We start from the raw sequence: 12,362 nt of genomic DNA, 5'->3' as shown, positions 1-12,362 counted from the left end.
TCGTCAGTTGTGCAACAAGTCCTTTTGCATGGTTGTTGTAGACCCCAAAAGAAACATTTTGCATAATTCGAGCGAAAGAGAAGAGGTGGCCCAGCGCAGCATTCCTGGCTTTCACATACCTGCTCTCTTAAAATTAAAGCGGGCTTTCGGACGTGTTTTGGTATGAATTACTCTATACTGGAATTGGAGAGTACCTCAAGTACGTAAATCTAGAATTCTGCAAAAACGTTAGAGTGGAAGAATTGATTCACAGAATATGATTTATGATAGACGTGTGCAGCGATGTATTGTATACTGCAATGTGGACACTGACGAGCCGTAAGCTAGAAACAAAGGTGTTTGTAGGGTAATATAATTTGTCCAACTTGCAGCAAGATGGTCATAGGATGGGCTGAAGCTATAAGCAAAGGTGTGATTTTATATCTCACGGCAAACAAGAAGATGCACACAAGCCGAGTACAAGAGATAATCATTGGACCTTATTATTATGAATGTGTTCGTGTGCTGTAAATATGCTCCTGGATGAAGGACTGCTGGCAATCACATCGGTACGTGTGAGCGCATGCTCGTGCAAGGAGTTGGAGACTAATTCGTGCACACTTTAAAACCATTTTTAAGTTTGTGGAAAGAGAGCGCGGCCTCTGGATCTAAGTATGACAAAACCGTTCCTACCGCATTCTGCATACGTTGATCAACGCCTGTGATAGATTAGTCAGAAGACGTCTGAGCAGAAAGTATGCCATATTCGGATATATTCCTGTTGATCCTGATTTATGGCGGCATTGGAGTGGCTCATTTGTACCAACACTGCAGTTAGACATCGACTCTTCACCGTCTTCCATTTCTCGCTCAAAAACTGCAGTGCTATAAGGCATGAACTATACGTTACTAGCGGAACGAGAATACCAACAAAACTGAATTACAAGACAGATTCAGCAATTTAGGGAAAAGAAGTCATCTTCATGGCTTCGCATGGTATTTTAACGGTGAGTCAGTAGAAGCTAACGTTACAAATTAGGCGACTTTCTCTCACCTCAGAGCTAAATGTTCACTCCGCAGAACGTCGAGATTTTATTATCCTAATAGTCCACTTGATTTGAAGGTATCAGTAAACGAAGTGCTGCAAGAAAAAGATATCCTTCTGCATCAGCCGTTAGTGACCTTGCAGATCCAGCCACCACCATTATATAACCATATCGTTAGTAAGGCGTGATTATTTTCGCGAACTCCTGACACTGGGTAACCCATGCCTACTCCGCACAAGGTGATAATACATTTTCTAGGTTTCTACTTCTCCTTTGCACCCTGAGAATGTTCTTTGCACTGACAAGGAGGTACAACCCTAACTAAGGCAGGATGAGCAATCAAACTCGCTGCATTCACACACTGCGTTTGGACTTGTGTTTCACGCCCTAAGTGGGAGATAGCCAGGTCCTATCTCGTAAGGGAAACACGTATCCAAGAATATCGCCGAAGTGCAACAACCCCGTCATTAACCACTTCTTCTCACTTTTGACCCCAACGCAGACTCAGGATTTAGACTGGCTGTGTGCAACGTTGTAAACCTCAACACCCCTCGCCTTTTTTCAGCACCGACATGAGCCAAAATGACTCAAACTGCTGTCAGGAGTTCGCTAGGTGTTTATCGCACTGGAAACGGAGTATCACTGTTAGTTAGTGTCGGATAGCTCTGCATAATGCAGTGCTTTCGGAGCATAACTTTTATAAGCGTACAAATGTTGATGATGGTTGAACCCTTTCGAAATAATATGTCTGGAGCAGGGAGTGGTGCTTTCTTTCAAGTTTGTAGATCTTGGATGGTTCGATCGATTTATCCAGTCCTCTGTATCGCAATCGTGATTCAGTCAACTGAGTGACATTCAAGTCGGCAGGAAAAGCGCAAGCTCTCACGTAGGAAGTGGTACAAATTCCCACAGTATAGCAGAAGTCGTAAAAGTGAGAATTACTCGAATGTTTGTTATTAAATTTGCTATATTTACTACTTTGCGCTAGTGCGCCACAACCTGGAGGATAAAACTAGCTTTCCATGATGCTGCAATACAATTCCGGCTGACTCACCACTGCTGCTTGAACAAAATGGCTGCACTTCCGATAGACTTCTACATACCTGCTTTTACACACACAGTCAATGCCCGTAGTTCAAGACTGTCATACGCTTGGCCTCATCCGTTTTGTAATCCACTGAAGCCAGTATGATCCGAGTGTTGGCCGCACCATGTTCTGTTTGCAAGTCCATTCCTATACTCTGTTATATTTATAAATCCTTGCTTGATGAGCCTCCAGAGTTAGCAGTATGAATATACCCATTGCTGTATGAATATACCCATAGCTGTGTCATACATTGCAGTATTGTTAAAGAGTGTGTAAAGACACGATTGTCTGCTATAAGTTCCTGTGCATGGCCACAGCTTGAAAGCATAATTTCATATAATAAGCATAAAAACTAGGTTATTGTTGGCATCCTCAAAGGCATCATTTTGGGATTTTCACCAACATCCTCCGGCTATAGCTATTGCAGGGCCGTAGTGTCTCATGTACTTCGAAATAGATGTTAGGCGTCTGTGCATAGCCCTAAATGGATATGCTTCCCAATTGTCATTATTCCTTGATCCATTCATTTGATAATCTCCTTTTCCAGTTGGCGTTGTAGCAAGATTTATCCTTCGTGTTTGGTATACTATAATTCGTAGGCGTTCAAACTTCGTAATTTTCGTAAAGCTCTCGAAAGTTACTAGATTAAAACGGTTGCTAAAATTTGTCACACCTGCATTTGTCCGAATTAGTAGTGTAAACGTGTACCGATTAAAGCCAATCATCGATTTATAGTTTTCGGTTGAATGAGCAATGTTTCCCCTCCAAGACGGAACGTTAGCACACAGTTTTCTAGAATAACACGATAACTTCACATGGTTCTATACATGGAAACCAATACAATAATGCAGCTTAAAGTTTTCTAAAACGACCCGGCAACTTATAAACCAAAGCAAATGTCACTGCAAGGTTGTAACTAGTAAGGTTTTAAAATATTATCCTAAACATGTTCAACACTGTAACTAGATACTCTATACAGTCAGAAAGTGCAACGACTAGGCACAAAACTTACAGAGTAGTGAGACATTCGACGTCCTGACACCTAGCTCCAACACATCTCCGTAGCGCTCGTTTCCATATGTCCTTTTTCTTTTCTACATTTATTATTGGCTCAATACCCGAGTTTCTAAACATATTCAATGACATTAATTGCACAACCAGTAACATAGACAACAACTACACAAAGTCACAAGTAGCTTTTACCTCTTACTGGCAATGGTGCCATCGTGAGAATAAAGAATAAAAAAGATATGCGAGCGAGAAGATTGAGCAAAATCGAAAAAGAATTGTAATTTATATTTTCAAAGTGTTGCTCACGTTCCCTACGCAAAGGCTTTATATTTGGGAGTCTGGCATATTTTTAAGGGCACTAGACTGGTACGTGTTGTTTGTGATGACGTTCATACATTTTTGAAATTTGATAAGTGCGTGAAGGATTTCTCGCACACCTTATGAAAATGACCAGACTAGTAAGAACATTGGACAAACCAGTCTGACAAGAATGGGCCTATTTTTCTTTCTTCTGGTCTTTCATTGGCATGGCAGAGCGAAGTTGGAAAGCAAAACACAATCTGACCCAAGGAACATTAAGAAAGAGGGAACCACGAGTTCACGGCTCACAACAGAGCTCCTGGAAATTCTGACCAGCCCTAGAAAACCAAAATATGGATTTGCCCACGGCAGCGCTCTCGTTTTGGTCTCGTGACCCGAAACCAATGAAAACTGTCAACATCTTAGTTAACGTAAATAGAAACGTGAACCGCATGCCGTGGTGCAATAAAAACCTAAGTGAACGACTCATTCGCTCGGCGTTACGACTTGGAATAGAAAGACTGTGTTCTCGGTTTCAGACAAACGAACATTACTTCGGGTGTAATTCTTCGGAGCGAATGTGTCGAAGAATGCAAATAACGGTCGTTAGGCACAGAGATATACTAAGCAAAATTGACAGTATTTAGTAATGACACGTAAAACAGAGACAAACAAAACAAAACTGCAAACATGATTAGTTCTATAAGCACCGAGACTAGTTACAAAAGGTGCTGCGGCTATAGGCAGAGAGATAACCTTATAAATTCATGGCTAACTCCAACTCAGTAAAATAGACAACGATCATCATCATTCTTATGAATGTGTTCGCATGAGCTAAATGTGTCTACATGAAAAGTAACCACCTTACTGTTGGTCTGCTAGATTTCACACCTGTATGTGAAGCGCATGTCGATACAGTAACTTTGAGCACGAGACTGATTTTTTCACATATTGCAAGTATGAAGGTTGTCTTCTTTATGAGTTTGGGAAAGTGTGCACAAAGTTAAATATTCCACAAAATGCCTTTTTCTTGTACGTTAACGTTCTGGTTGTTGCCGATTTCTTGTTCTGTAGAAATATGATCTACATGCTTTGCTACTGTAGGGACAATTCAATGCGTGCCGCGTTCATGAGCACGTAGAGTTGATAACCGCCGAAACGACGCGCCACATACGTTGCACCGGTGAGGCCCCTCCCCAGTATGAATCCGTTCATGATTACGAAGATGTGTCAATCTTTTGAACGACGCTTCACATGTATCGCACTTGAAAGGCCTCTCCCCTGTGTGAATACGTTCATGTGCACGTAGATTTGATGATGTGGTGAACGACGCTTTGCAAACCTTGCACGTGAAAGGCTTCTCTCCGGTGTGAACACGTTTGTGCACTAGTAAATTACCAGGCATAGAGAATGAACTGCTGCATCCATCACACTTGAATGGTCGCTCTCCAGTGTGAACACGTTCATGGCGACGAAGATCATTTGCTTTCTTGAACTGTCTGGAACACTCGCGACACTTGTATAGGGTTTTACTCATAGAACGTTTTCCTTGATCTAGAACCATAGCGGTACACTTAGACCCAACGGGCTGATGTCTGGTATCATTTCCGCGAACTCCTTGTATGTCGACTGCATCCCCTTCTTCCGATGTCTCCTTTTTTCCGTTTCAAAAATTCTACCGTGATCAAACGGACAACTAGAGAAAGACGTATTCGCTGTCGATTTCCGCACTGGTGGTCCAGGCTGTTCCGGGTCGGCATTACAACTGTTCTTGGAAGGCGAGTCGACTCCGTAGCCCAATTCAAAAGATTTTCCCGGCCGAGCGTCCTCCTTTTTATCGTGCCAGACTTGTCCACGTCTACTTGGAGATGATACACCACATTCATAATGAGCTAAAGCACTTGCTGAATTACTTTCTTTCTTCGTTGATCTTGCCAAAGGCAAAGTCGAAGCCCCGGAAGTATCGTCTTTGTGGAAAGAGAGCGTGTCCTCTGGATCTAAGTCGGGCAACACCTCTGCTGCCGCATTCTGCATACTTTGATTAACGGGTGTGATAGGTGACTCAGAAGATGTCTGAGCAGAATGTGTGCCATATTCGGACGAATAACCACTAAGGGATAAATTCCTTTTATCCTGAATAAAGGCGGCATTGGTGGCAGCTCATAAGAGTCCATACTGCAGTCAGACATCGACTCCTCAAAGTCTTCCATTTCTCACTCAAGAACTGCAGTACAGTAATGGATGAGCTAAACGTTACTAGCGGAACGAGAGTACCAACAAAACTAAAGTACAAGACAGATTCAGCACTTTAGGGAAAAGAAATCTTCATGATGGTTACGCATGGTATTTCAATGGTAAGTCAGTAGAAGCCCAGGTGACAAATTATGCGACCTTTTCTCACACTTCAAAGCTAAAACCTCACTACGTAGAGCGTCGAGATTTTATTATCACACTTCAAGTAATCGTCCACTTCATTTGACGGTATCACTAAACGAACTGTTACAACAATAAGGTATCCTTCTGCATCAGCCGTTAGTGTCCTTACAGATGCAGCGTTTCATCATTGCATAACCATAGAGTTAGTGAGGCGTGATTATTTTCGCGAACCCCTGACACAGGGTAACCCATGCCTACTCCGCACACATTGATTTTTGTTGGGAAATACATTACCTTGGTTTCCACTTCCTCTTATCACCGTCAGAAGGCTTTTGCGCAGATATGGAGGTACAATCCTAAGGCGGTATAAGCAATCAAACTCACTACATTCATTCAGTTCGTTTGGGCTTGCGTGTCGCAATCTGCGTGGGAGCTAGCTAGCTCCTACTTTGGGAGCGAAAACCCGACTCTACGAGCTTCGCCGGAGTGCATCGACCACTTCTTCACACATTTTTCTTCAGTGCAGACTGGCGACGTAGATGGGTCGTAGGCAACTTTGTGAACGGGCTCGCCTCTTTTTAGCATCTCCATGAGCCTCACACTGCTGTCTGGAGTTAGCTAATTGTTTGTTGCGCTGTAAATGGAGTGTCACTGTTAGTAGCGGATAGCTCTGCATCATGCATGGCTCTCGGAATATAACTTTTGTTAGCCTACGAAATCCGATGATTTGTAAACTCTTCCAAAGAAAGGTGCATTGAGCAGGTTGGTGGTTTCTTTCAGATTTGTAGATTGGACGGTTTGATCGACTTCTCGAGCGCTCTGGATCGCAGTCGTAAGTGCTATTGCGCTGAAGGACAAAATTAGCTTTCCTTGATGCTGCAATACACTCCCGGCTGACTCAGCAATGCTGCTTGAACGACATCTCTCCATCTCTCCGTCTTTCTCTCCAAGTGTTGTTTGACCTAAAATAAGAATGGTATTGAGCAAGTCCTGGGGAATTGTATTGGCTGTGTTTTGACATACATATCACATAATGGGGTCCATATATGGTCACGCAGTGCAAACCTCTAACTAAAGACCACCTGCTACTAAAGACCGCTTTTGCTGGCACCAAGGGGTGGTCGCTAGTCACAGGTTTTGCTGTACATGTAGTTCAATCCTGTCTCCGTATTCATTTTGTAATCCACTAAAGACATTATGATCACAGTGTCGGTCGTACCATGTTGTGTCGCAAGTCCATTCATACACTTTGTTGTATTTATGCATCCTTGCTAGATGAGCCTCCACGGTAATTAGTACGAATATGCCCATTGCTGTATCATACATTAGAGCATTGTTTGAGCGTGGTCAAGGGCACAATTGTCTGCTAGAAGTTCCTGTGCGTGGCCACAGTTTGCAAGCGTGACTTCATGTAATGAGCATAAAGACTAAAGACGTTTTTGTTGGCATCCTGAAAGGCTGGGGATTTTAACAACGTCTGCCGGCCATGCTTATTGCAGAGCCGTAGTGTGTCATGTAGATATAAGGCGTCTCTGCATTCCCCTAGATGGATATGTTTCCAATTTTCATTATGCCTTGATTCATTGCATGATTCATAGAAGGATATGTGTTAATAATTAATCTCCTTCTCCGGGTGGCGTTGTCGCAGGGTTCATCCATCGTGTTTGGCATACCGTAACTCGTAGTCTTTTTAATTTCATAAATTTACTAAGGCGCTCGCAACGTACGAGACGAGAGAGCTTGGAAGCTAAGGGCCCTACGCTATGCTTTTTTGCCTTGATGACCGAGACAAAAAAAAGGCATAGGGATGTTATAAATTCTTTAAAAAATTCCTTTTTTTGGGACATAACCTGGGATTCGAACCCGCACTATCGCGCCCTGCATGCATTCCCCGATAAACTTCGCATACATACTAATTCTTCCAAGTTGCTTCACATTATGATCTTGCATTTGAAAGCCCTATTTGAATATGCGTCCACCTACCCTTTCAAAAATATGCATTAGCCCCCGGCCCGTCATCCCCCTTGACAATGAACGGTGTGCCTATTCAGAAAGGTGATAGCCACTGTCATCTCGGCGTGACTATCACTCCTTCACTAAATTTTTCTGACCATATAAAATCTATCACCCACACGTTTCGCAGTCGTGTTTTTCTGTTGCGCCATATGGCCCATTTCCTTTCTACTTCAACCGTGAATTTGCTCTACAAGTGTTACGTACGACCACTGTTAGAATACGCAGTCCCTGTCTGGTCATTCGCCGTATCCCATTCAGATTCGCTTACGTTAGACCGACTTATTATTATTATTATTATTATTAGACACAATCTCATAGCATGTGACAAGTATAGCTAATGCAGGGACAGAATCCCCTGAGAAAAGGGCGTGACTGCAAGCCGTTGCTGCTCGTTCATATCTGCTTTGTAAGACCCGGCACCCTCCTGAGTGGGAAACCCCGAAGCAGATTTTTAATCGTACTTGTGACTGGTCATCCCTGAAGTGGCGCCGTCAGATTCTGTCCTTGCTGTATTTTCATCATGTCTTTTACCAGTTTCCGTCTTTGCTAATTCGTTTCAAATTCAATGTATCTCTTAGTTGTCGTCACCCGTCCTCTATAGTTTCACCTCGTTCTGGCGCCCATTTCCTTAAATCCCCTCTCTTCAGTTTATCTGTGGAATGGAACAAACTTCCAGAATACATCCGCTGCGTTCAGTCCTCTGGCAATTTTCGCATTGCTCTAAAGGCTCATTACTCACAGCATAGATATTCTCTGACTGGAATTCCGAACTTTTCCGTTTGAGAATTTTTTTTCCTTGAAATTAATCCTTGCTGGGGTTTTTTCATCTAAATGTCCCGCTATTATCTGCAGAGGTGATTTCTTCCCTCGTCGACTTCTTTCCTGCTTTTATACCTCGATATTTAGGTACTTGTTTGCCTTCTTCCCATGCTTCATCTTCCACTCTCCTCTCCCCCATTTTTCTTGCGATATTTATGTGGGAGACTTCCGTGATAAGCATCCATTTTTTTTTTTCGATCGAGGGTAAAGCGGGATTCACAGAAACTTTTTTGCGATGCGACACGCGATGCGACGCGATCTGCGATGGATGCGTGCGATGCGAACTCGCAAAATACCATTCACAGAAGAAGTCAGCGATGCGACAAAGTTTTGCTGATTTGGTTACGTCACCATGATATTCGCGCGGTTTGACACAACTTGTAAAAATTTATAGGCAACTCTTGCACCTTTGTACAACTTTGCTGTTGAAAAGGTCAAAATCGTACACCAAATCGCTTGTCGCATCGCATCGCATCGCAAAAGTTGAGCCAAGCTCAACTTCTGCGATGGCCCAGTTGCGGCAGTTGCGTGGGCCGCGACATGGCTGCGATTTGGGGTTTTCCCGGTTTCGCGCCTGTCGCATCGCGTGTCGCATCACAAAAAAGCTTCTGTGAATCCCGCTTTATACGACACCGTCTCCCGTACCGTACATTACCATCAAACACAGCTGGCCACATGCAGCTGCCCGCAATATCCAAATAGGGCTTTCAAACGCAAGATCATAACGTGGAGCAACTTGGAAGAATGGGTATGAATGCGAAGTGTATGGGGGAATGCATGTAGGGCGATAGTGCGGGTTCGAATCCCAGGATATGCCTTAAAAAAAAATAGGAGAATTGAAAAATTTATAACATCCCTATGATTTTTTGCCGTCAGATACGGGATAGCGCCAGGCGTGACACAAACAAAAACACAAACAAACAAACAAACACACAAATACCAAACGAGAGAGCTTGGAAGCTCAGGGCCCTGCGCTATGCTTTGTTGCCTAGCTCGTCGTGCATGTTGTTAGAACTGATGGAAATGCTTTTTCCTTTTATTAGCTACATCATTGTACTGCAAAAATGTTTCAATGAGTTACTGAAGTAACGTCGGCTGCAAAGGTATGGGACCGGCGCGGACTTTGCCGATCACGGGCGTTCTGGAGTCGACAGGATGTCGGTCCTGACGTTTCCTGGCCCCAGCGCTGACTCTGCCGATCACGGGCGTTCTTCTTCTTATTATTATCATACTGACCGCAACTAACATGCATTCTGATTGCATTTACTCGTCTCCCTACTTCGTATTCCTTCCAGAAAATCTCCCCATACAGAGGAAGGATTTGATCTGCTGCTCGGATTTTAGCGTTAGACGCCAACCTTGCAGTCAAGATCAGGATGGATACGTCGCCTCAGCAACCCACAGTTCTATGTCACACCCAGCAGCCTTTCTTTCACTATACCGCTGGCTGAATTTGAATTATCGAGGTTTGTGACGTATTTGTCTTGTGCCGCTAGCAATCTTCAGATGTGACGTTAGGCCTCGGTCACACTACGGCAAAAATGCTGCGTCAGCGTCAGAATCATGAGCTTTTCCATGGCAACTGACGCAACGCGGGAAGTTTGAGCGTCAGACGCTGCTGCGCCTGACGTGGGGAAATCGGCTGCGTTGCCGCTGGTGGGAGTGACGCTTGGCGGAAAAACAGTGTCTTTCAAGTAAAATTAGTTTCAAGACATTTGTCTTTGCTTGAGTTGAGCAGTTATTCGACATTCGTCTGTTCAAGGTTTGTTTTGTTCCCTCTTTTTGTTCGAGATGAGCCCGTGGATCTACGACTGTACGAGGCCGAGGCTCCTCTGCTCCGAACCTGGCGGAAGAGCGAGGCGTTTTCTGAGAAGAAAATGATGTCGAGAAAGGACCAGTTGTTTGAGTGGGTCATCGGCCAACTGGAGCCTGTTGACTTGTGAGTGTTGTGTTGTCGTCAAGAGCCCCAAAAAGGACAACCAGTATGACGAAGTCAGGAGAAACACAGCTGCGATGCGGACTTTTCTTGCCTGATCAATGACACTACAACTGAAAATGGCTTCAAATTGGGAAAGAAACAACAACGATCGTGCACGCGTGGACCTACATGTAGTACCTTTCGTCTTCTTGTAATCAAAAATCAATGAAAAATTCGAAAACTTTGTCCGACAATTTTTTTGTATAATAAGCAAAAGGACGGTTTCTGTGGGAATCCGTGTCATCATTGAGTTTTCCTGGTGGTTTTGTGACGTAGACAAATGCGTCAAGCCGCGGCAGTCATGAGCTGCAAAAAAGACAAAACACAGTGTGACCCCACGTCTCCGTCAAGTGCTGCGGCTTGACGCTGCGTCCAGCTTCAAACTGCCGTAGTGTGACCAAGGCCTTAGACGTTCGTGATGATTTGTTGGCTTTCACTTGGCGTCTACTCTTCACCTATCTTTGTCACTACCTCAGCACCATTTGCGACGTGTATACTAGCGCAACCTATTCCTGCGTGCCTCTCCTTCTCATTGTGAATGATTTAGCACTTGTGATAGTTGTGTCTGGTAGGGTTCAGAACACCTCCATTCTGCACTATTCCTTTTGTGTTGATATGTCACTATTATGTGAGTTAGTTGAGTGTTTACACCTCAGTGCGCCAATATCTTTTCTATAAAATAGCATTATTCAGCTAAACCTCTGAACTGGTTCTCCTCTGATGAGTTCCCCGATATTATCTCTATGGAACGAAACAAGACTTGTCAGGAGTACTACTACTTGCTTTCGTGGAGTGTGGCTGGTGAACGGTTCGTGCTGTGATCTGCAAGCGTCATATGGTCTCGTCGGGTCAAAATGCGTCAGGAGTACTACTACTTGCTTTCGTGGAGTGTGGCTGGTGAACGGTTCGTGCTGTGATCTGCAAGCGTCATATGGTCTCGTCGGGTCAAAATGAATAACCTACTACTACTACCGTAAAGTACCGTTGATCCGCCCCCTCTCTAATTCCCGCCCCCTGTCGATTTTCTCCTTGTGAAGCGACTTCGGCGTATACAACGAAATACGATGTTGAACCGACGCATGCACTGCTGTACACAATACTTGCCAATCCAGGATCAAAATGTGCACAATCCAGCACATTGAGTCTGATCCTCTACGTTGTTGTACATCGTACTGCACTTGACAGCCTTGATCTAATTCCCGCCCCCTGCCGAAAACCCAGCTGGGAAGCGACATGGCGTGGGGGCGGATCAACGGTACTTTACGGTACATGCCATTCCCGGGCTGGTCGACAGGCGGCCCAGCCAGCCTGCTAGTGGGATCTCGGCCTCGCACACAAATCCACACAAAATGTTACTGCACTGAATGCATTCCCCCAATACACTTCGCATATATACTCATTCTCTTGATGGTACCGTACTCTTGATGGTACGGGACAGGTACGGGATAGCGCCAGGCATGTCGATGGCACAAACAAATGAAAGTACTGTGGCCAGCTGTACGGTACGGTACGGGACAGATACGGGATAGCGCCAGGCGTGACACAAACACACAAACAAACACCAAATTAAAGCTGTGTGGACCCTGGCTAGCGCCAGACGTTACTGAAGTAACGTCTTCTGCATAGCTACGGGAATTAAAGCTGTGTGGACCCTGGCTAGCGCCAGACGTAACTGAAGTAACGTCTTCTGCATAGCTACGGGAATTAAGAATTTATAGTGAGAAAGTAGGGTGCGGTTTGACATTTTGTG

This window comes from Sycon ciliatum, chromosome 7 (assembly GCF_964019385.1).
Source record: "Sycon ciliatum chromosome 7, ocSycCili1.1, whole genome shotgun sequence".
In the NCBI taxonomy this organism is placed as follows: domain Eukaryota; kingdom Metazoa; phylum Porifera; class Calcarea; order Leucosolenida; family Sycettidae; genus Sycon; species Sycon ciliatum.
The sequence above is the reverse complement of the archived record's forward strand: the minus strand, read 5'-3'. Positions refer to the sequence as shown.